Source organism: Dendrobates tinctorius, unplaced genomic scaffold (genome assembly GCF_039654945.1).
Source record: "Dendrobates tinctorius isolate UK_male_01 unplaced genomic scaffold, ASM3965494v1 ptg000269l, whole genome shotgun sequence".
Lineage (NCBI taxonomy): Eukaryota > Metazoa > Chordata > Amphibia > Anura > Dendrobatidae > Dendrobates > Dendrobates tinctorius.
The window spans coordinates 2184524-2205841 of record NW_027361936.1 but is presented as its reverse complement, the minus strand read 5'-3'; the positions used below and the strand labels follow the sequence as shown (position 1 = coordinate 2205841).

The window sequence follows — 21318 nt, the reverse complement described above, 5'->3', positions numbered from 1 at the left end:
GATAACAAGTCTGTACCACCACCTCATCCATCATCACCTGAATTGCTTTTTCCAGCAGGCATATAAGAGGTATAGTAATGCTTAAGATGATGTCATCAGCGCTGGCCATATTGGTGGAGTATTCAAAGCAGTGCAACATTATGCCAGTCTTGAGGTTCACTGGCACCAACCACTCATTTGTCTGCTATTTTATCCCCATCCACAGCTCCTGCGCTGTGAGGGATTTGTCCCCCAAACAGAGGAGTTTAAGATCAGTCTGAGGTCATTTAAACCTGGCTGTGCTGAAGTTGGTGGTGCAGGCCATTCTATGACCGAAAGAGGAGGCAGTGGAGGAATTGGAGTAGGAGGAGAAGGAAAACAGGACATAGCAATGTCCAGCAATCCTCGGGGATAGGGCATGGGTTAGAATGCCTTTTGCCTCTGTCTCAACCACCACTACATTTACACAGTGGGCAATTAGGGAGATGTAACATCCCTGGCCCTGATTACTGGTCCAAGTATCGGTGGTTATGTGGACCTTGCCAATGAAGGTGTTATGCAGCTCACATTTTTTTCTGTCCGCAACTTGTGTGTGCAGTGCAGAGATGGCATGCCTGAAAAACCCACCACCATCAGTTTTATTAATCCATCCGTCTCCATCAGCCAGAGAGGCAGCAATTTCAAAGGCCAGTAATTTGGAAATGCTGTCATTCAGAACCATGGCTCATGGGTGACTATGGGGGTATCTCTTTTTTCTCTCAAGGGTTTGTGGGATGGAAAGCTGAACACTTTCATGGGACGATGTGGAGGTGCTCAGTGACCCTGGTTGTGGTGGTGGTTCTGTCACATCCTCTCTTTTTTTTAAATGCAGAAATGTAATGAAAAAGTATATTATACATTACAGAAATGTTAAAGAATTGTATGGATGGAAAAAAACAAAACATGGATATTTCTGAGTGTTAGTAAAAATTGGAGCTTTAACGGAACTTGCAGGTAAACAGTAGCAGTTACATTGTAAAATGCTATGTGTAATCATATTCTATAGTGGGAATGACAGCCTGTACAAATTTTAGAAAGATTAGAAGATACATGTGAATTCCCGAATCTACGCCGCCTTCCACCGCGGTCTCAATTATTTTCTTCACAACTTCTGCATGCCTGTATGGATGTACTGAGCACATAGCTGGTGGTGGCAGATGAGAGTGATTTTCAATGGTCACCATTTTTTCACATTATCTTGGCTAATGTCTTTATACATGTTTTCTATGGTCAATGGCTGACGATGCTCATCATATCCGAATAACCAAAGTCCTGGTGTTTGGTAATACTTGTCATACGTAATATAAAGGTCATAGGTTCTAATCTATAAGATGGCATCTTTACCACCCTCAGCTTTTGGTTTGCTTGCTTCTACAAGTTTGGCAGTGTCCACCATTGCATCATCAGTCTCTAGTAGGCCACTTTCTTCATATTCTTGCATATCTGCCGCTTCCCCATCATCATCGCCGTCGCCGTCACAAGCTGCACGGCGGGTTGCTTTTGCAGAGTACTGAGTCTCAAGTGTAATCTCTTTCATGGCCTCAGTAATAGTGTTTCTGACTTTCCATTTAATTTCTTTCTCTCCCCTCTGATGTGATCGCACTGCACATCAGAGGAGAGAGAACTAGGGTCCCCCGGTCCCCCGATCACCCCCCCGGTACCTCAGTTGTCCCTGAATGCCCTCCCTGAAGTCCTCCAGGCCACTGACATCTTCATCAAGGAGAAAATAGCAGGTGCATGCACAGTGCGCCCGCTGAAATCTGCCAGGCCAGCACCCAGCAACAATAGGAAATTTTTCCTATTGGTTCAATTTGATCACTGTGATAGACCCTATCATAGTGATTGTAGTAAAAAAAATAATAAACCAAACCCCCCTTTATCACCTCCTTTGTTAGGGAAAAATAATAAAATAAAAAAATGCATTTATTTCCATTTTCCCATTAGGGTTAATGTTGGGCTAAAGTGAGTGGGGCTAAAGTTAGTGTTAGGGCTGGGGCTAAAGTTAGGGTTAGGGTTAAAGATATGGTTACAGTAGGGGATAGGGTTAGGGTTGGGACTAGAGTTGGGATTATGGTTAGGGTTGAGATTAGGGTTAGGGGTGTGTTAGGGTTAGGTTTGTGGTTAGGGTTGTGGTTAGGGTTGGGATTAAGGTTAGGGGTGTGTTCGGGTTAGAGTTGTGGTTAGGGTTATGGTTAGGGTTGTAATAAGGGTTAGGGGTGTGTTGGGGTTAGGGTTGGACTTAGAATTGGAGGGGTTCCACTGTTAAGGCACACCAGAGGCTTTCCAAATGCGACATGGCGTCCAATCTCAATTCCACCCAATTCTGCGTTGAAAAAGTCAAATGGCGCTCCTTCCCTTCTGAGCTCTGCTGAGCGCTCAAACAGTGGTTTACCCCCACATACAGTATGGGGTATCGGCATATTCAGGAGAAATTGCACAGCAAATTTTGTGGTTCATTTTCTCATTTTTACACTTGTGAAAATAAAAAAAAATGGTTCTGAACTAAAATGTTTGTAAAAAAAGTTAAATGTTCATTTTTTCCTTTCACATTGCTTCAGTTCCTGTGAAGCACGTTAAGGGTTAATAAACTTCTTGAATGTGTTTTTGAGCACCTTGATGGGTGCAGTTTTTAGAATGGTGTCACTTTTGGGTTTTTTCTGTCATGTACACCTCTCAAAATGACTTCAAATTTGATGTGGTCGCTAAAAAATGGTTTTGTAACTTTTGTTGTAAAAATGAGAAATCGCTGGTCAACTTTTAACACTTATAACTTCCTAACAAAAAATTTTTTTTTACAAAATTGTGCTGTTGTAAAGTAGACATGTGGGAAATGTTATTTATGAAGTATTTTGTGTGACATATCTCTCTTATTTAAGTGCATAAATATTGTCATATATCTGTTTTTAATAAATAAACGCAAGTCATATCGAAGAAATCTTACCACTAACACGAAGTACAATACATCATGAAAAACAATCTCAGAATCAGCAGGATCTGTTAAAGCATTCCAGAGTTATAGCCTCATAAAGTGACAGAGGTCAGAATTGTAAAAATTGGCTTGGTCATTAAGTAGCAAATTGGCTCTGTCACTAAGGGGTTAAAGCTGCATGACCACTTCCTCTTCCACATGTCACTGCGATGGCCTTCGCTCCATGTGAGGTCTAGGACCTTATCATCCCCCGTATCATTTTTCACCCACTCCTCACCCCTGCCATCCTGGCTGGTCTGCACACTGCAGAAATATGCTTCAGTTGGCAACTGTGTTTCTCATTGTCTGACATGTGCTGTAGTAAATTAGTGACTGTATGCATTAGTCCTCCCACAAAATCATCCTACAACCTAATAAGTGGTCGAGCATCAGTGCACTCTGTCTCTTCCACTTCGAGGGCAGGGATAGGTGTATGGGCCATGGAACCCCAGCCAGCAGAGTCATAAAAAAGCAGAAGAGGCTGCTGCATGACTTGGGTCTCAGACTGGTAGGCTGATTTGCAAGAGGGTGAGGTGGAAGCCGGATGACCATGGTGCTCAGGTGCAAACTCTGCACTTTCTACAGTGGACCAGGTAGAAAATAATGCAAAGGAATTAGAGGCACTCTCAGACATTCTAACACATTTTCAACACCTTGTGGCCTCAGCATTCGTGCAACAATGCTAGGGCCTATGAAAAGAACACATAACACCAGAGGAAGGTGTTGTATTTGGGCATGTAGCAAGCACAGAACAACCACATTTTCTCTCTGCAGCAGTTACACCTCCACCACCAGCAGCAGCTACAACAACACCACCACGGCCAAGTCCATGATCCCTATTTGATGCTATCCTCATTTTCAGAAGTGGTTTATTGGCACAGAGATGGCAGCAGAGTAGAGTTGTGTTTTTTTGGCATAGCAGTACATTAAAATGATTTGTTTGACCTACAAATGACTAAAGAATGGCTGCAGAGTAGAATTACTTTTTTGCCACATTAATCATATAGACACAGTGGTACAGTAAAATTATTTGTTTGGCCTTCAAATGGCAAAAGATGGCTGTACAGTAAATTTTGTTTTTTAGGCATACTACTCATATAGACACAGCGGTACATTAAAATTATTTATTTTGGCCTACAGCAGGGAATTGGTTGGCTGAATGGGATGAATTGGATTGTATTCAATGAACAAGTACCTTGCTCTGAATTGATGAGAGGTTCAAACCCCAGAACAGTTTTACTTACAGATTTGTCTCTGGTTTCATTTTTATTACAGAAAAAATATATATCTTTGTTAATGGCTAATTGAAAAGATGGTAACAAATTCCAAGCTTTCGAGATTACTCAGGTCTCTTCATCAGGCATACTGTATAGACTAATACAAAATCTGAAGCTGAAACCTTTGATGCACTCGGTGCAGGAATAAATGTGCCACATGGATTTATGTTTTTTATATCAATTAATGAATTTGCTTTTCAGACCTTGTGGGGGCATCACAACAAAGAACCAGACTTCAATTAGAGGACAATAAAACTTTCACTCCTTTTCTACGAATTGTTCCAGTATTTATGGACACAGCTGTTTATCACTCTCCCATAATATCAGTTCTGCTTCACGACACATGTTATCTACTGCATTATTTCTTTCTGTGCTGTGTTGTGCATAAATATGTGATTCTTCAGATTCTTCAGACACATGGATGCTAGTGGCCTGCTAGAGGACAATTTGCAGGGCTCTGGTACTACTCCTCTTGTTCCTCCTCCTTCACAAAGGAGAAGGTAGCAACTCTGCTGCTGGGTTGTTGCCCTCTTATGGCCCCCTCCACATATCCTGGTGTACTGGCCTGTCTCCTGATATCTGCTCCATGCACTTGACACTGCGCTGACAGACAGAGCTACCTTTCTTGCCATAGCTCGCATTGATGTTTCATCCTGAGCAACTTCTGTGGGTTGTAGTCACCACCCCTACAAACGTGACCGAAACAACAGCCAAAAAGGATCAGAACAGTGAAATGGTCTGTGGCCACCCCCTGCAGAACCACTCCTTTATAAGGGTTCTTTTGCTAATTGCCTATCATTTCTGCCTGTTGTCTGTTGCATTTGCACAACAGCAGGAGAAATTGATTCACAATCGGTGTTGCTTCATAACTGTACTGGATGATTTCACAGAAATGTGATTCACTTGGAGCTACATTGTGTTGCTTAAGTGTTCCCTTTACTTTTTTGAGCAGTGTATATACTTTGAATGGCTGCTAAAAAGTCACAATACACAATCATTTTTGGCCAAGATCTTGAAATAGTGGTTCATATTTTACAATAACAAAATATCATTGTAAGACATCTCCCTCTTATCCTCCTAGTTTTCCTCCTAATTAAATACAATGAACTATTCAGTGTACAAGTTCTGTAAAATTAGAGAGAGGAAACATATTGAGCTTTTCAATGCAGGGTGTAAAGTATTGCTAAACAGCTATTATGTATAACATTCCCCTAATCATTAATAGTAATAATTCATGCTGACTTACTAAATTGCTACATATTCTAATCAACTTTAAAATATTTCCAATTCAGCATTATTTTAAACACTGAGACTATTAATCAAGAAGAACTATCCACCTAGATTCAGTAGGTCTATTAATGGGTAGATTATAATTCAAGTCAATTAACTACTAATTACATTGCAAAAATGTTCCTTCATTACTTACATAGATGGTTTATGCTGACTTATTAAAAATGTTTGATATGTAAAAAAGGTCTGCGGGAGACATTATGGATTGTCAGGAATTATCTTAAAGAGCATTCCAGTTACACAATGATTATAAAAGTTACATAAACTGTGCACATTTGCACTTGTTTTTTCATATTTAAATTCCTACTAAAAGTTTTCAAAGAAGAATGCTCAAAAGTCAAAGCAAATCACTGCACACTCCTTGTTGACTGCAACGTGACAAGACGGTATTTTATTCTGAGATGCAATACATAGATATGCCAGCGTTGTACAAGTATACTTCCTTTTGACAGTCAGTTTCGACCCTCATAGGTATTTTTCAATAATGCCACTGTAACAGAGATAACAAACAGGCATCCTATGAATGTGATTGCATAAACGACACATACAGTGTATACAGATATATACTAAATATAAAAAATATATATATTTAAATGATGTCCCAAGTAGGATAAAGGGTGCATCATAAATGAACCAAATTCCTATCCATAGGGTTCCTATGTAAGTTCAAGTTTATGATCTAGGTTAGCAACATATGCATAGTAAATAGGAATAGGTTTGAGAAAAGGAGTCAAGCACAAATAGATCCAATAAAGAATACAAAATCAGAGGTGTGGTAACATGAGTGCAAAGAGTCTGACAACGGCTGTTTCGCGCTATTCGAGCGCTTCTACGGGAAGCGCTCGAATAGCGCCCGTAGAAGCACTCGAAGAGCGCGAAACGGCCGTTGTCAGCCTCTTTGCACTCATGTTACCACACCTCCGACGTGACATGTAATAATATGTGTCAATAAAGATTCACTTTTCATCCCATTGAGTGCGACCTTTCTCTACATGGAATCCAACTTATAAGGCTGAGGTTGAAGTGGACAGTGACATTCTTGCACAGCCTATTGGTGGCACCAAGTACTGTTATGGAAGAACATCACAGGAAAGTGTGCAGATCTAAAAAATAATCAACTAAAATACCCTACCAAGGTAATATTGCTGGTTTTAACAAATCTTTATATTTTCATGATCAGCAGAGAACTTTTCTAATCAAATCAAACTTGTGTAAAATTTTTAGAAATTTAGAAATATTAGAAAAATATTGGTTCTCACAAAATGCCAAAAATGACCACCACCATTACACACGTTACAGAAAGTTGCATAAATCAGAGAAGGACATTGCATGTGGCTTGGTAGGATTCTTCATAATGCATTGCTATTATTATTATTATTATTATTATTATTATTATTATTATTATTATTATTATATTGCTGCTTGTGTAATCACTGTAGCTATAATGCTGAGGTAATTAAATCACATTTTTTTCATTTATGCAAAAGCAATCCACCACTATTGCGTAAAAAAAACCCATTTAACTCTTTGACGTCCTCACAAAGTATGAATGTACAGCAAAATTTTTATCATTATGCATCCACAGACACCAGCAGGATTTTCAAGATAAAATGAAGCATTTGTAGTAACTTCATCAACATGTTAGTATAAAATCTAAGATTCTGATAACTCATAAGGCACTAATTCATCACATGTATCCTGACAGTTTAATATTGTTCACAAAGGAGATTTAATGGGTTTGTTATTTACAGCTATTGAAAGAGTTAAAGGGAACCTGTCACCAGATTTGGCCAATATAAGTTCAGTCATCACTAGTGTTGAGCATTCCGATACCGCAAGTATCGGGTATCGGCCGATACTTGCTGTATCGGAATTCCGATACCGACTTCCGATATTTTTTCAATATCGGAATTCGGCATCGGAATCGGAAGTTCAGTTGATTGACAGCCTGACGTCATCATGATGCGCGGTGTGTGCGCATCATGATGCGCCGTCATTTCGGGCCTTCCGGGGGTCTCTGCCGGCCTGCCGGGGGGCTGTGCCGGCCTGCCGGGGGGCTGTGTGGACTGCCCGGGGTCTGTACCGGCCTGCCGGGGGGCTGTGCCGGCCTGCCGGTGGTCTGTGCACCCTGTGGGGGTCTGTACCGGCCTGCCGGGGGGCTGTGCCGGCCTGCCGGTGGTCTGTGCACCCTGTGGGGGTCTGTACCGGCCTGCCGGGGGGCTGTGCCGGCCTGCCGGTGGTCTGTGCACCCTGTGGGGGTCTGTACCGGCCTGCCGGGGGGCTGTGCCGGCCTGCCGGGGGGCTGTGCTGATGTCCAGGGGTCTGTGCAAGCATCGTCCGATGGGACTACAAGTCCCATCTGGCGATGCCTGCTACCATGACAGTGATTGACACATTAGCCAATGATGGGACAGTAGTAGTCCCATCATCCGGCTAATGTGTTAAATGTTAAAAAAAAAAATACTACATACATACTACATATATACTACATACATACTACATACATGCTACATACATGCTGCATGCTACATACATACTACATACATACTACATACATACTACATGCATGCTACATGCATGCTACATACATACATGCATGCTACATACATACTACATGCATGCTACATACATACTACATGCATGCTACATACATACTACATGCTACATACATACCACATACATACTACATACATACTACATACTACATATATACTACATGCATGCTACATACATACTACATGCTACATACATACCACATACATGCTACATACATACTACATATATACTACATACATACTACATACATACTACATGCATACTACATGCATACTACATGCATACTACATGCATGCTACATACATACTACATGCATGCTACATACATACTACATGCTACATACATACCACATACATACTACATACATACTAAATACTACATATATACTACATGCATGCTACATACATACTACATGCTACATACATACTACATGCTACATACATACCACATACATGCTACATACATACTACATATATACTACATACATACTACATGCATGCTACATACATACTACATGCTACATACATACCACATACATACTACATACATACTACATACATACTACATATATACTACATGCATGCTACATACATTCTACATGCTACATACATACCACATACATACCACATACATGCTACATACATACTACATGCATACTACATGCATACATACTACATGCATGCTACATACATACTACATGCTACATACATACCACATACATACTACATACATACTACATACATACTACATGCTACATACATACTACATATATACTACATGCATGCTACATACATACTACATGCTACATACATACCACATACATACTACATACATGCTACATACATACTACATATATACTACATGCATGCTACATACATACTACATATATACTACATGCATGCTACATACATACTGCATGCTACATGCATGCTACATACATACTACATACATACTACATGCTACATACATACCACATATATACTACATACATACAATACATTCATACAATACATACATAGACATACAGTACATATAACATAGAGTAACATACTTACCAATACTTGTCACATTGTTCCTCGAAGCCATTGTCTTTTCCGGAATAAATATTAACATAACAAACCACAAAAATACTCACCCACGATCCGAAGCAGTCCACGAGTGTGTCCCACGACGATCTTGGGTAGAGAACTGCAGCATCAGATGATGCTGCCGTTCTCTACGGGCTGCAGGAATCCAATGACGGAAGGTAGGTATCCTTCCGCACTGTATTCCTCCGCCACTTAAAAAAAAAAAAGTCCCTAGTCTCACTTTATGCCATTGCTGTGTGGGACTTGTAGTCCCATCGGACGATGCCTGCACAGACCCCCGAAGCCTGCACAGACCACCGGCAGGCCGGCACAGCCCCCCGGCAGGCCGGCACAGCCCCCCGGAGCCTGCACAGACCACCGGCAGGCCGGCACAGCCCCCCGGCAGGCCGGCACAGCCCCCCGGAGCCTGCACAGCCCACCGGCAGGCCGGCACAGCCCCCCGGCAGGCCGGCACAGCCCACCGGAGCCTGCACAGACCACCGGCAGGCCGGCACAGCCCCCCGGCAGGCCGGCACAGACCACCGGAGCCTGCACAGACCCCCTGGCAGGCCGGCACAGCCCCCCGAAAGGCCCGTACAGACCCCAGAGAGGCTGTACAAGGGCAGGAAAGGGTTTTTCTTATTCCGATACCGGAAGTCCCATAGACTTGAATGGGACTTCCGGTATCGGAATCGGCGATACCGATACTTTTTTTAAAGATCGGCCGATACCATCCGATACGATACTTTGAAGTATCGGACGGTATCGGTCAACTCTAGTCATCACATTTCAGTGCTGATATACAGCTTTCTAAAATGCTGTATATCTGCCCCCAACCTGACCTGTAAGAGAAGAAAAATATATTTTATTATACTGACCTGCGGGGCGATCTGGTCTGAGGGGTGTCGTTCTTCTTGGTCCGGCGCCTCCCATCTTCTAACGATCGCCACCCTCCTGCTTGCTTCATGTGGATGATGTGACCCTGCATCGTCCACACAGGCTCCCCAGCATCGCGCTCCTGCACAGGTGTACTTATCTGCCCTGTTGAGGGCAGAGCAAACTCCTGCAGTGCGCAGACGCTGGGCCTCTCTAACCTTTCCCGGTGCCTGTACACTGCAGTACTTTGTTCAGCCCTCAACAGAGCCTGGGGAGCCTGTGTGGATGACGCAGGGACATGTGATCTACATGAAGCAAGCAGGGGGCGGCATTGTAAGAAGATGGGAGGTGTCCACCAAAAAGAGCGACACCCCTCGGACTGGACCAACCTGTGGGTAAGTATAATAAGTAAGTATAATAAAAGTTAGCTTTCTTCTCTTACAGGTCAAGTAGGGGGCAGATATACAGCATTTTAGAATGCTGTATATCAGCACTGAAATGTGATGACTGAACTTATATTGGCCAAATCATCCAAAAAGATCACGGAAGCATATAGCCATAAAAATAGCATAGCATTATATTAATCAATACAAAAACATAGACATATAGACAATCATTAAAAGAGGGTGAATATCCAATAAAATAACACAAGGTGCATATGCATTGCAATTCTAATAATAATGTGCCTAATGCTATGAGTGTAGGGGCAGGCTGGAAAGTATCTACAAGGTCTAATGAACTAAATGTTCAGAGCTGTGAGGGTGTCACTCAGGAAACTGAATGAAAATACCACCAATAACTATATATATATAGCAATATTACTCCCAACTGGTGCACATGGAATATGGGTCCATCCAATAATAAAGGCAAAAAACCTGAGGCTAAAGATAGCAAAACTTGTTTTCAAATCATCCAATACGTCCCAGTCTTGAGTAATACACAAAATAGACATACAATAGTGAGTACAGCAAACCTGATGATAAAGGTAATAGAACTAGTTTTCAAATCATCAAGTAAGAAATCCGGTCTTAATTGACATGTGTCAATATGTAATACAAAATAACGTCACAATAGAGTGAGCATATCATAGGATGATTAGCCAGGGAAATGCCTGAATATGTACTGCATAAAAGCTCTGCAGTTATTTAGCTAAGGGTAAATACCCAAATGCAAATACAATAAACCAAAGATTAAAAATATCGAGACAGGTTTCTAACTCCTAATAGCTAGAGGTTCAGGCAAAATGTCCCATGCTGAGGTGCAGAGCACACGTACCATCATGTAAAACTAGTAATATACAGGTGGAATGAACAAATCCAAGGATGGCTAATATGTAAGGATAGCCTGAGTATGTACGCCATAAGGCTCCTACATTACGCTGCTCTCATTCCTCAAGTGCACCATTACACTGAAACTAGGAAACAGAAAAGCGCAATAGGGTCTTATCTGATGGACAATTGAATAGATATGACAGAAGTCTACTCACCCTTTCCAGGAGAGGTATAAGCATATAAACCCGCCGTCAGCCTGCTGCACGCCCGAAGGTCCACTGCGTGACCTCCAATAGGAATCCTTATGGATATAATGTTATTCTCGGGCTTACTGTGCGCTGCTTGACCAGAATAAAATCAATACAACATGAGAGATTTGACCATTTAATTCCCAACGCGTTTCAAAGTGTGAACCACTTCTTCTTCAGGGGTTGACATAAGGTCATTTTATTCTCGTCAAGCAGCGCACAGTAAGCCCCCGAGAATAACATTATATCCATAAGGATTCCTCAAGTGCACCATGTCAGCCCAATAAGAAAAGTTAATGAAACATACGACCTTTGTGGTATTGCAGTCCCCGACACAAGTTTCGCATGAGCTTCTTCCTGGGGGGTAAGTGAGTGTAGTTATATGACCATTGTGACCTTATATAGAGGACCCCTGATGTGGACATACCTTCCACATGTGTAACAACAATGCCACAGCTCCCAGCGTGTGACGTCGGCCCAGGACGCGCCTCCCGGCCGCTCAGCCACTCCCCAGTCCAACACCTCATGATTAGGAGGCGGCTAGAGCGCACCAGGAAGGATATTACAAGATCGCCCTCCATATCCTCTATTTCATCTAGAGAGGATGAGATTAAATCTAGTAACCGTGTGTACAACTTAAGGAAAAATATCAATAAAAGAAGGAACGACTACTATATAAAAAGGACAAAAGGATGGATATATCAACATCCTCCAGACTTCAGGTAATAAATCTATCTGAGTTAACACTAACTGAACCACAGATAGAGGTTCTTAGTTTAGGCCTTTCTTTCTCCCCCACAGCCCCATTTAATTGTTTTACAGCGATAAAAGATCTTCATTTGTTTGCACGCAAACTAATCCTTAAAAACTGCATGGGAAAAATGGGAATGGAGAGGAATGGAACACTAGAGAACTGGATGCTATATCCATTTTAGAGGAACTTAATGAGGAAGGTGAAGGACCAACTGATAGGGTTAAGTTCAAACCGCCAGTACCAAAAAAATTTCCTCCCCTTAATATATATCCCAATGTAGAACTCTTTGTCAGGCTAGTTACAGATGAGTTTGAGAAGATTCCAAGGCATGTTGCCCACGGCAATCTCACCTTTGTCCAATGGAAAGCACTTAAGGCGTTAGGTAACCTCAAAGAGGTGGTGATCAAACCTGCGGACAAAGGTGGGAATGTAGTGGTATGACCCACTACACTTTATGAGAGGGAAGCCCTGAGACAGTTAAAGGATAGGAGCTGCTATCAAAGATTGACTTATAATCCCACTTCAGCATACCAGAAGGAAATTAGTGGGATTTTGGAACAGGCCTTCCTAGATGGCATCATTACCAAGGAACTTCGGGATAACTTGGTGCCCGCATATCCTAGGGTAGCGTGCATATACTTTATTCCTAAGATACACAAAAATAGCATGGCCCCACCAGGACAGCCAATTTTAGTGGGCAATGGCAGTCTGTGTGAAATTTCCTCAAAATATCTTGACTTTTATTTAAAACCTCTTGTCTTTTACCTTCCATCCTTTGTGAAAGATACTAGCAATGTCCTTAGAAAAGTTGAGGGTATTCCTATTGAAGATGATATGTGGCTTGTGAGCTTTGATGTTGAATCACTTTATACTTCTATCCAGCATCGGGATGGTATGCAAGCCACCAAATCTTATCTGATGATGTCTAATCTTGATGAAGAGCTTGTTAACTTTTTAATGACACTGCTTAAGTATGCCCTGGAGCATAATTACTTTATGTTCAAAGAAACTATCTATTTGCAAAAGCAGGGCACGGCTATGGGGGCAGCGTTTACCCCCTCATGTGCCAATTTATTTCTTGGCATGTGGGAACGGAACATTTTTTTCACCCACCCTGTTGCATTCATTGAGAAGGTTCTGTTCTGGGTTCAATATATAGATGATATCCTTATGATATGGCAGGGAACAGAACAGGACCTTCTCATCTTCTTGGACTTTATCAATGATAATTCAATCAATGTCAGACTGACATGTAAGTACAGTCAGACTGACATTGAGTTTTTGGATATCAAGATTTTGAAAGGAGAAAATGGGGTTTTGCACACTGATGTGTTCCGGAAGGAACCAGCAGTAAATTCCATTTTGCATGCCACATCCTCACATCCAAAACCTTTGGTGGAAGGGATTCCGACGGGCCAGTTCCTTAGGGCCAGACGAATATGCTCTAATGATGAGGCTTTTCAGGGACAGGTTGAAAATCTTACACAAAGATTCATGTCCAGGGGATATTCTAGATGGAGTATAAATAGGGGAGTGAAAAAAACAAGTCAGACAAAATGGGCAGATTTACTCACACCTAGGAAAAAACCCATGGAGACATACAAAGAGAGATTTATCTCTACTTTTAATGATAGATGGCATGAGGTAAAAAAACACTCGAAAAATACTGGCCAATTCTTATGACTGACAAAACTTTGGAGAAATTTATTCCTAAATATCCCTCCATCACATATAGAAGGTCTAATAACCTTAGGGACAGTTTAGTACATAGCTATCATGGCGGTCAGGAACCTGAAAAAGTATTTGGGTCAAAAGGCCCATAATGGGGATTTTTTCCATGCAAAGAATGCATTTCGTGCCCTAATATGATACAGGCATCTTCTTTCTCTTCAATCGATGGCAGTAAAATGTATAATATCACGCAACATAACACATGCAACTCAGTTGGTGTGGTCTATTACGCCACATGCCCGTATATGAAAATATACATTGGCATGACCTCTAGACCTTTAAAAGTTAGAGTGAGGGAACACTATAGGGATATACAAAATGCCTCTGAAATTGAAGACAACACCACCCTCAAACCAATTCCGAAACATTTTAAGATGTTTCATGAAAGTAACCCAAAACTGCTCAAAGTCATGGGCATAGATAAGGTCTTTATTCATCAACAGGGTGGCAATTGGAAAAGAAGGTTGGCCCAACTTGAAGTTGAATCAATTTATAGGCTGTGAACTGTACAACCTAAGGGATTAAATGAGGTCTTGAGTATTACAGTTGTGGCCAAAAGTATTGACACCCCTGCAATTCTGTCAGATAATACTCAGTCTTCCTGAAAATGATTGCAAACACAAATTCTTTGGTATTATTATCTTCATTTAATTTGTCTTAAATGGAAAAACACAAAAGAGAATGAAGCAAAAAGCAAAACATTGATCATTTCACACAAAACTCCAAAAATGGGCCCGACAAAAGTATTGGCACCCTCAGCCTAATACTTGGTTGCACAACCTTTAGCCAAAATAACTGCGACCAACCACTTCCGGTAACCATCAATGAGTTTCTTACAATGCTCTGCTGGAATTTTAGACCATTCTTCTTTGGCAAACTGCTCCAGGTCCCTGATATTTGAAGGGTGACTTCTCCAAACTGCCATTTTTAGATCTCTCCACAGGTGTTTTATGGGATTCAGGTCTGGACTCATTGCTGGCCACCTTAGAAGTCTCCAGTGCTTTCTCTCAAACCATTTTCTAGTGCTTTTTGAAGTGTGTTTTGGGTCATTGTCCTGCTGGAAGACCCATGACCTCTGAGGGAGACCCAGCTTTCTCACACTGGGCCCTACATTATGCTGCAAAATTTGTTGGTAGTCTTCAGACTTCATAATGCCATGCACACGGTCAAGCAGTCCAGTGCCAGAGGCAGCAAAGCAACCCCAAAACATCAGGGAACTTCCGCCATGTTTGACTGTAGGGACCGTGTTCTTTTCTTTGAATGCCTCTTTTTTCTCCTGTAAACTCTATGTTGATGTCTTTGCCCAAAAAGCTCTACTTTTGTCTCATCTGACCAGAGAACATTCTTCCAAAACATTTTAGGCTTTTTCAGGTAAGTTTTGGCAAACTCCAGCCTGGCATTTTTATGTCTCGGGGTAAGAAGTGGGGTCTTCCTGGGTCTCCTACTATACAGTCCCCTTTCATTCAGACGTCGACTGATAGTATGGGTTGACACTGTTGTACCCTCGGACTGCAGGGCAGCTTGAACTTGTTTGGATGTTAGTCGAGGTTCTTTATCCAACATCCGCACAATCTTGCATTGAAATCTCTTGTCAATTTTTCTTTCCATCCACATCTAGGGAGGCTAGCCACAGTGCCATGGGCTTTAAACTTCTTGATGACACTGCGCACGGTAGACACAGGAACATTCAGGTCTTTGGAGATGGACTTGTAGCCTTGAGATTGCTCATGCTTCCTCACAATTTGGTTTCTCAAGTCCTCAGACAGTTCTTTGGTCTTCTTTCTTTTCTCCATGCTCAATGTGGTACACACAAGGACACAGGACAGAGGTTGAGTCAACTTTAATCCATGTCAACTGGCTGCAAATGTGATTTAGTTATTGCCAACACCAGTTAGGTGCCACAGGTAAGTTACAGGTGCTGTTAATTACACAAATTAGATAAGCATCACATGATCTTTCGAACAGTGCCAATACTTTTGTCCTCCCTCTTTTTTATGTTTGGCGTGGAATTATATCCAATTTGGCTTTAGGACAATTCTTTTTGTGTTTTTTCATTTAAGACAAATTAAATGAAGATAATAATACCAAAGAATTTGTGTTTGCAATCATTTTCAGGAAGAAGTTGAATATTATCTGACAGAATTGCAGGGGTGTCAATACTTTTGGCCACAACTGTACCTCCTTCTTGTAAGTGTTTTGTTGGTTATGGTTTTTATGTTTTCAATACTTTTAATATAATTTTTCTTTTCAGTTTTTAGTTTTCACGATCATTTCGGTGAATCTTTTCCTTCATGTACTGTGTGACCTCACAATGTGGAAGTGACGGAACATTAAGATGTGGGTGAATCACCTGGTGATCTCTACAATCAACCAAAGACCATTTTATGAATAAGGAAGCACTTTTTTGAAAAGGATTGTGTCCATTTTTATGGATCACAGAAAAAATGGACTATTTACGTGCCGTTAGAAATGCAGTAACCCACATACCTGGGAATCTGTATATAGACATCTGTATAACATATAAATTGGTTGTGGAGGCCCTACTGATTCGAGAAATAATGGGTCATCTCTAGTAGTAGTTTTGGTTACATTTACATCTACACTTATACCCTTTATGTACTACCCTGATGTATCTATTATATCTTTTATTATTCAGCTAAGAAATATCTAGTGTACTGTAGACCACGCTGATATATACTTTCTAATAATTTTTTAGTATTAATTCTTCTTAATTTTTCAATTAGTCTCAGTATCTTCCCAAAATGCTGAACTCTGTAAGATACAATTAATCGTCATATATACATCTATCCTGTTAACCTTATATATAGCATAATCATGTATAAGCATGCCATTTTCGTGTGTTTATTGCAGTGTATTTTGTATGCAGTGGTATGGGATATTTTCCTTAGTGGTTATGGTGCAATCATGGAATTTTTCTACTTTAGCACTTCCTCTGCAAATTTTGCAGTCAATGCGATTGCTAGTCCAGCCATTATATCTAGGCACTCTCCCCGCAAACTCTGTGGTGTATGCATTCGCAGGTTTAGCTAAGGCGGCCTCTCTGTCCTGACACGCTGGACGGTGACGAGGCCTAGCTACCTATGATACATCATACAGTGTTGTGCGTTGCCCTGGGAATGCGTCCTTCCTGGTGCGCTCTTGCCGCCTCCTCGCCATGACGTGCTGGACGGGGGAGTGGCTGTGCGGCCGGGAGGCGCGTCCTGGGGCGACGTCACACGCCGGGAGCTGTGGCATTGTTGTTACACACGTGGAAGGTATGTCCACATCAGGGGTCCTCTATATAAGGTCACAATGGTCATATAACCACACTCACTTACCCCCCAGGATGAAGCTCACACGAAACGCGTGTCGGGGACTGCAATACTCCAAAGGTCGTATGTTTCATTAACTTTTCTTATGGGGCTGGCATGGTGCACTTGAGGAATGAGAGCAGCGTAATGTAGGAGCCTTATGGAGTACATACTCAGGCTATCCTAACATATTAACCATCCTTGGATCTGTTCATTCCACCTGTATATTACTAGTTTTACATAATGGTACGTGTGCTCTGCATCTCAGCATGGGACATTTGCCTGAACCTCTAGCTATTAGGAGTTAGAAACCTGTCTCGATATTTTTAATCTCTGGTTTATTGTATTTGCATTTGGGTATTTACCCTTAGCTAAATAACTGCAGAGCTTTTATGCAGTACATATTCAGGTATTTCCCTGGCTAATCATCCTATGATATGCTCACTCTATTGTGATGTTATTTTGTATTACATATTGGCACTTATGTCAATTAAGACCGGATTTCTTACTTGATGATTTGAAAACTAGTTCTATTACCTTTATCATCAGGTTTGTTGTACTCACTATTGTATGTCTATTTGTCTATTTTGTGTATTACTCAAGACCGGGACTCTGTATTGGATGATTTGAAAACTAGTTTTGCTATCTTTAGCCTCAGGTTTTTTGTCTTCATTATTGGATGGACCCATATTCCTTGTGCACCAGTTGGGAGTAATATTGCTATATATATATAGTTATTGGTGGTATTTTCATTCAGTTTCCTGAGTGACACCCTCACAGCTCTGAACATTTAGTTCATTAGACCTTGTAGATACTTTCCAGCCAGCCCCTACACTCGTAGCATTAGGCACATTATTATTAGAATTGCAATGCATATGCATGTTGTGGTATTTTATTGGATATTCATCTTCTTTTAATGATTGTCTATATGTCTATGTTTTTGTATCGATTGAAATAAAGCTATGTTATTTTTATGGCTATATGCTTCCGTGATCTATTTGGATGATATGCTCTTTAGGATGTGCCATTAATCTAGGCCAATTTTGTTGCTTATATTGGCCAAAACTGATGACAGGTTCCCTTTAATAGATCTGTTTGAGGCAGAGATTAGAGGAGGGCACTTTTGAATATCGAAGTCTTCTGGATTCTACTGCTGAATTCAACCCAGCCCACAGGTTTAATCTATCATTCAGTCCTGATACTGTATTAATTATACTCCTGTGCCTTTTTACATATTTGTATTGTTTTCTATACATATTTTTCTATATTGTTTTACATTTTTGATTTTTAAAAATTTTAGGATAAATGTTCCTTTATCACATGTGAAAGAAAACAATGGGGTGTGGCCTTGACTTAGTTTTGTGTGAATTAAGTTGCACACACACTGATGCCTTATAGGCTATGAGTAGGAATCATTAGATCAGAAACGCGTCAGTCTCTGTCATTTTTTTTTATTGATTGATTGTGCCTGCTGTGGGTGAAGATATGATAGATACCTTATTTTACCCAGAACATTGTGGTGGCATTTGTGGATACACAATGGATTATTAATGATCAGAAGTGGCCAAGCACTGATGGACTTTCTTGTTTCTTTATAGTACAATATTTTTGCACACTTTTTTGTTAGTATAATATGGCATGGATAAACCAATACCACTGTCTGTTGCTGCTGTTATTTTTATTTAATTTTTTCTAGGTTTTCCCTACCATTCAGGAAGATGTGGCTTGTGTTAAAAACACAGTAGAGAAGTAATAAAATACGGTAATTTAATTTTGTGCCTGCCTTCAAAGAGTGCATATCTTACACAAAAATGAGTTTCTGAAAACATGTTTTGTTAGTCAAATTTGATGAAGCTAATGAATGGAGGACCCAAACATTCAGTGTTTCCCACACTATTATCTTTGAAACAGCACGAGAAACACTGGCTCTGATCAAGGTAACTTGAAAGGTCTGAGAACTGTTGACAGCGTGTATCTGTTAGATGAGCCAATTCTGGCACCTTGCCTGGCTCTTCCCACTTGCCCTGGTGCAGTGGAAAATGGGGTAATACTTATGGGGTTGATGTCAGCTTTGTAATGTCAGTTGAAATCAAGCCCAGGAGTTAGTAATGGAGAGGTTTTTTATTAGAAACCCCCATTACTAACCTCATAGTCAGATTATAATTAAAAAAGACACAGCTTGAATAAAGTCCTTTATTTGAAATAAAAACACAGATTTTGTTTATTCTAAATATAACTCCTCACCCTCTTTACCTATTTATTTTTAAAAATTAAAAAAACACCATATTCCTCACCTGTCCGATAAGAATATAATCCATCTAGATTTCATGGATGAACAGTGACATGATGCAACTGCTCAGCCTTGAATCCAGTAGAACACTGAGCTGAGACTTAAAACTGAGCTACAGAGCCGAGCGGTGACACCAATAAGGTGAATGGAGTGCATAGTTGATGAACTCCGGTCACCGCAGTGATGTAAGCGCTCATGAGAGTTATTGCATTGCCAGCGCTGACGTGGTTGAGGTTATCACAGTTCGTCGACTATGGCTGCCTACCTGTGACTGGTGAAGATGTCATTAAGGTTACCGCTGGTGACAGGCAGAGCTTCTCACAATCTGCTCAAAGTGTTCCAGCTGGTGTGGAGAGTGCCATGTCTTTAAAATGTAGTCAGAGCTGGCAAATTTGAATTTCAAAGTATTTGCACATCATTATTAAGTATATTATAATATTATATAGGGTATAAAACAAGAATATTACCTATTACTAAATGATTAAATGATTGACAGTTTCAAGGCACAGGAGAAAGGACACTGCCCACAAAAGCTTGCGATCTCTAAGGGAAAAGAGAAAGAGACAGCAGATGTACTTTTTCAACATTTAGTATCCTCCAAAACTCGAAGAAATATTGCAGAAGTTACTCCCTATCTATAGGATAGGGGATAACTTACCAATGGGGCCTTGAAGAGTCCCATCTGAATGGAGTACTATTTCAGTCAATGGAACTTCCAAAGACAGCTGAGCGCTGTGCTCAGCTGGTCTCTGGCACTCATATTAAGAATGATTGTAGTGGAGATGCAATACTCAAGCTTCACTTTAGTCAGATGCGGCTCTTAAAAGCCACATTCTTAGGATTGGTGGAGGTCCTAGTGGTTGTAATACAAGCAATCGAGAGGTTATTGTTTACTCTATTCCTAAGAGGTATCTTCTAATCTTGGTGCATACTATTCAAGGTAATTTTTTTTATACAAAAAAGATAAGTTACAAACGTGTATGTAGTAGAATAGCATTAGACACTGCTATTTATTTTTTTCAAATATTAATTTGATTAGTTGTTATCAACCATTATTTTTAGTTTTATAAACTATTAGTTTCATTGGAAAATTGTTGCTACAGATGTAACAACATATGTAATTATTTTTTATTGATATTACCTTTCAATTAGAGATGAACAAATATTTTGAAATTAGCATTTACAAGGATTGGCAAATGTTTCCAAAAATCAGATCTTTTAGAACTGTATCCAACTCTTTTGTATCTCTTTACCGCAAACAAAGTCTAAGTACTGTCAAAGTGATCTTACCATAGAAATGAATGGAAACCCAGTAGTAGCAAAAAGTCTACATAAGGACAAAGCATAGTTAAAAACCTTCCATGCTTTTTAAACTTCAAAAAGATACAAAAAATGTTATATATTATTCATCAGGCCAACCATGCTGTGCAGAGCACTAACTCAAACTGACTGTGTTAATTTCAGATGTAACATCATCCTGCTTTTACTGAGATGACTGACGTGCCATAATTTCCATATTGCTCTTTTCTTCATTATCACATTGCCACATTACTTCAATATGAGGTGCCAGGATGGCTGATGCCAATAGTGGTGGTGGTGCTTCTGCTGCTGCCAACAGTTCTTGCATTCTTAGCAGTGGTATTTTTTTATAATACCATTGC

The 21318-nt window shown here is 40.6% G+C and overlaps 1 pseudogene; it reads right to left on the bottom strand.

Moving 5' to 3' along the window:
- Positions 1 to 936: 936 nt before the first annotated feature.
- LOC141069606 (ubiquitin-like-conjugating enzyme ATG3) lies at positions 937 to 12098 on the bottom strand (annotated as a pseudogene).
- Between the last annotated feature and the right edge of the window lie 9220 nt (positions 12099 to 21318).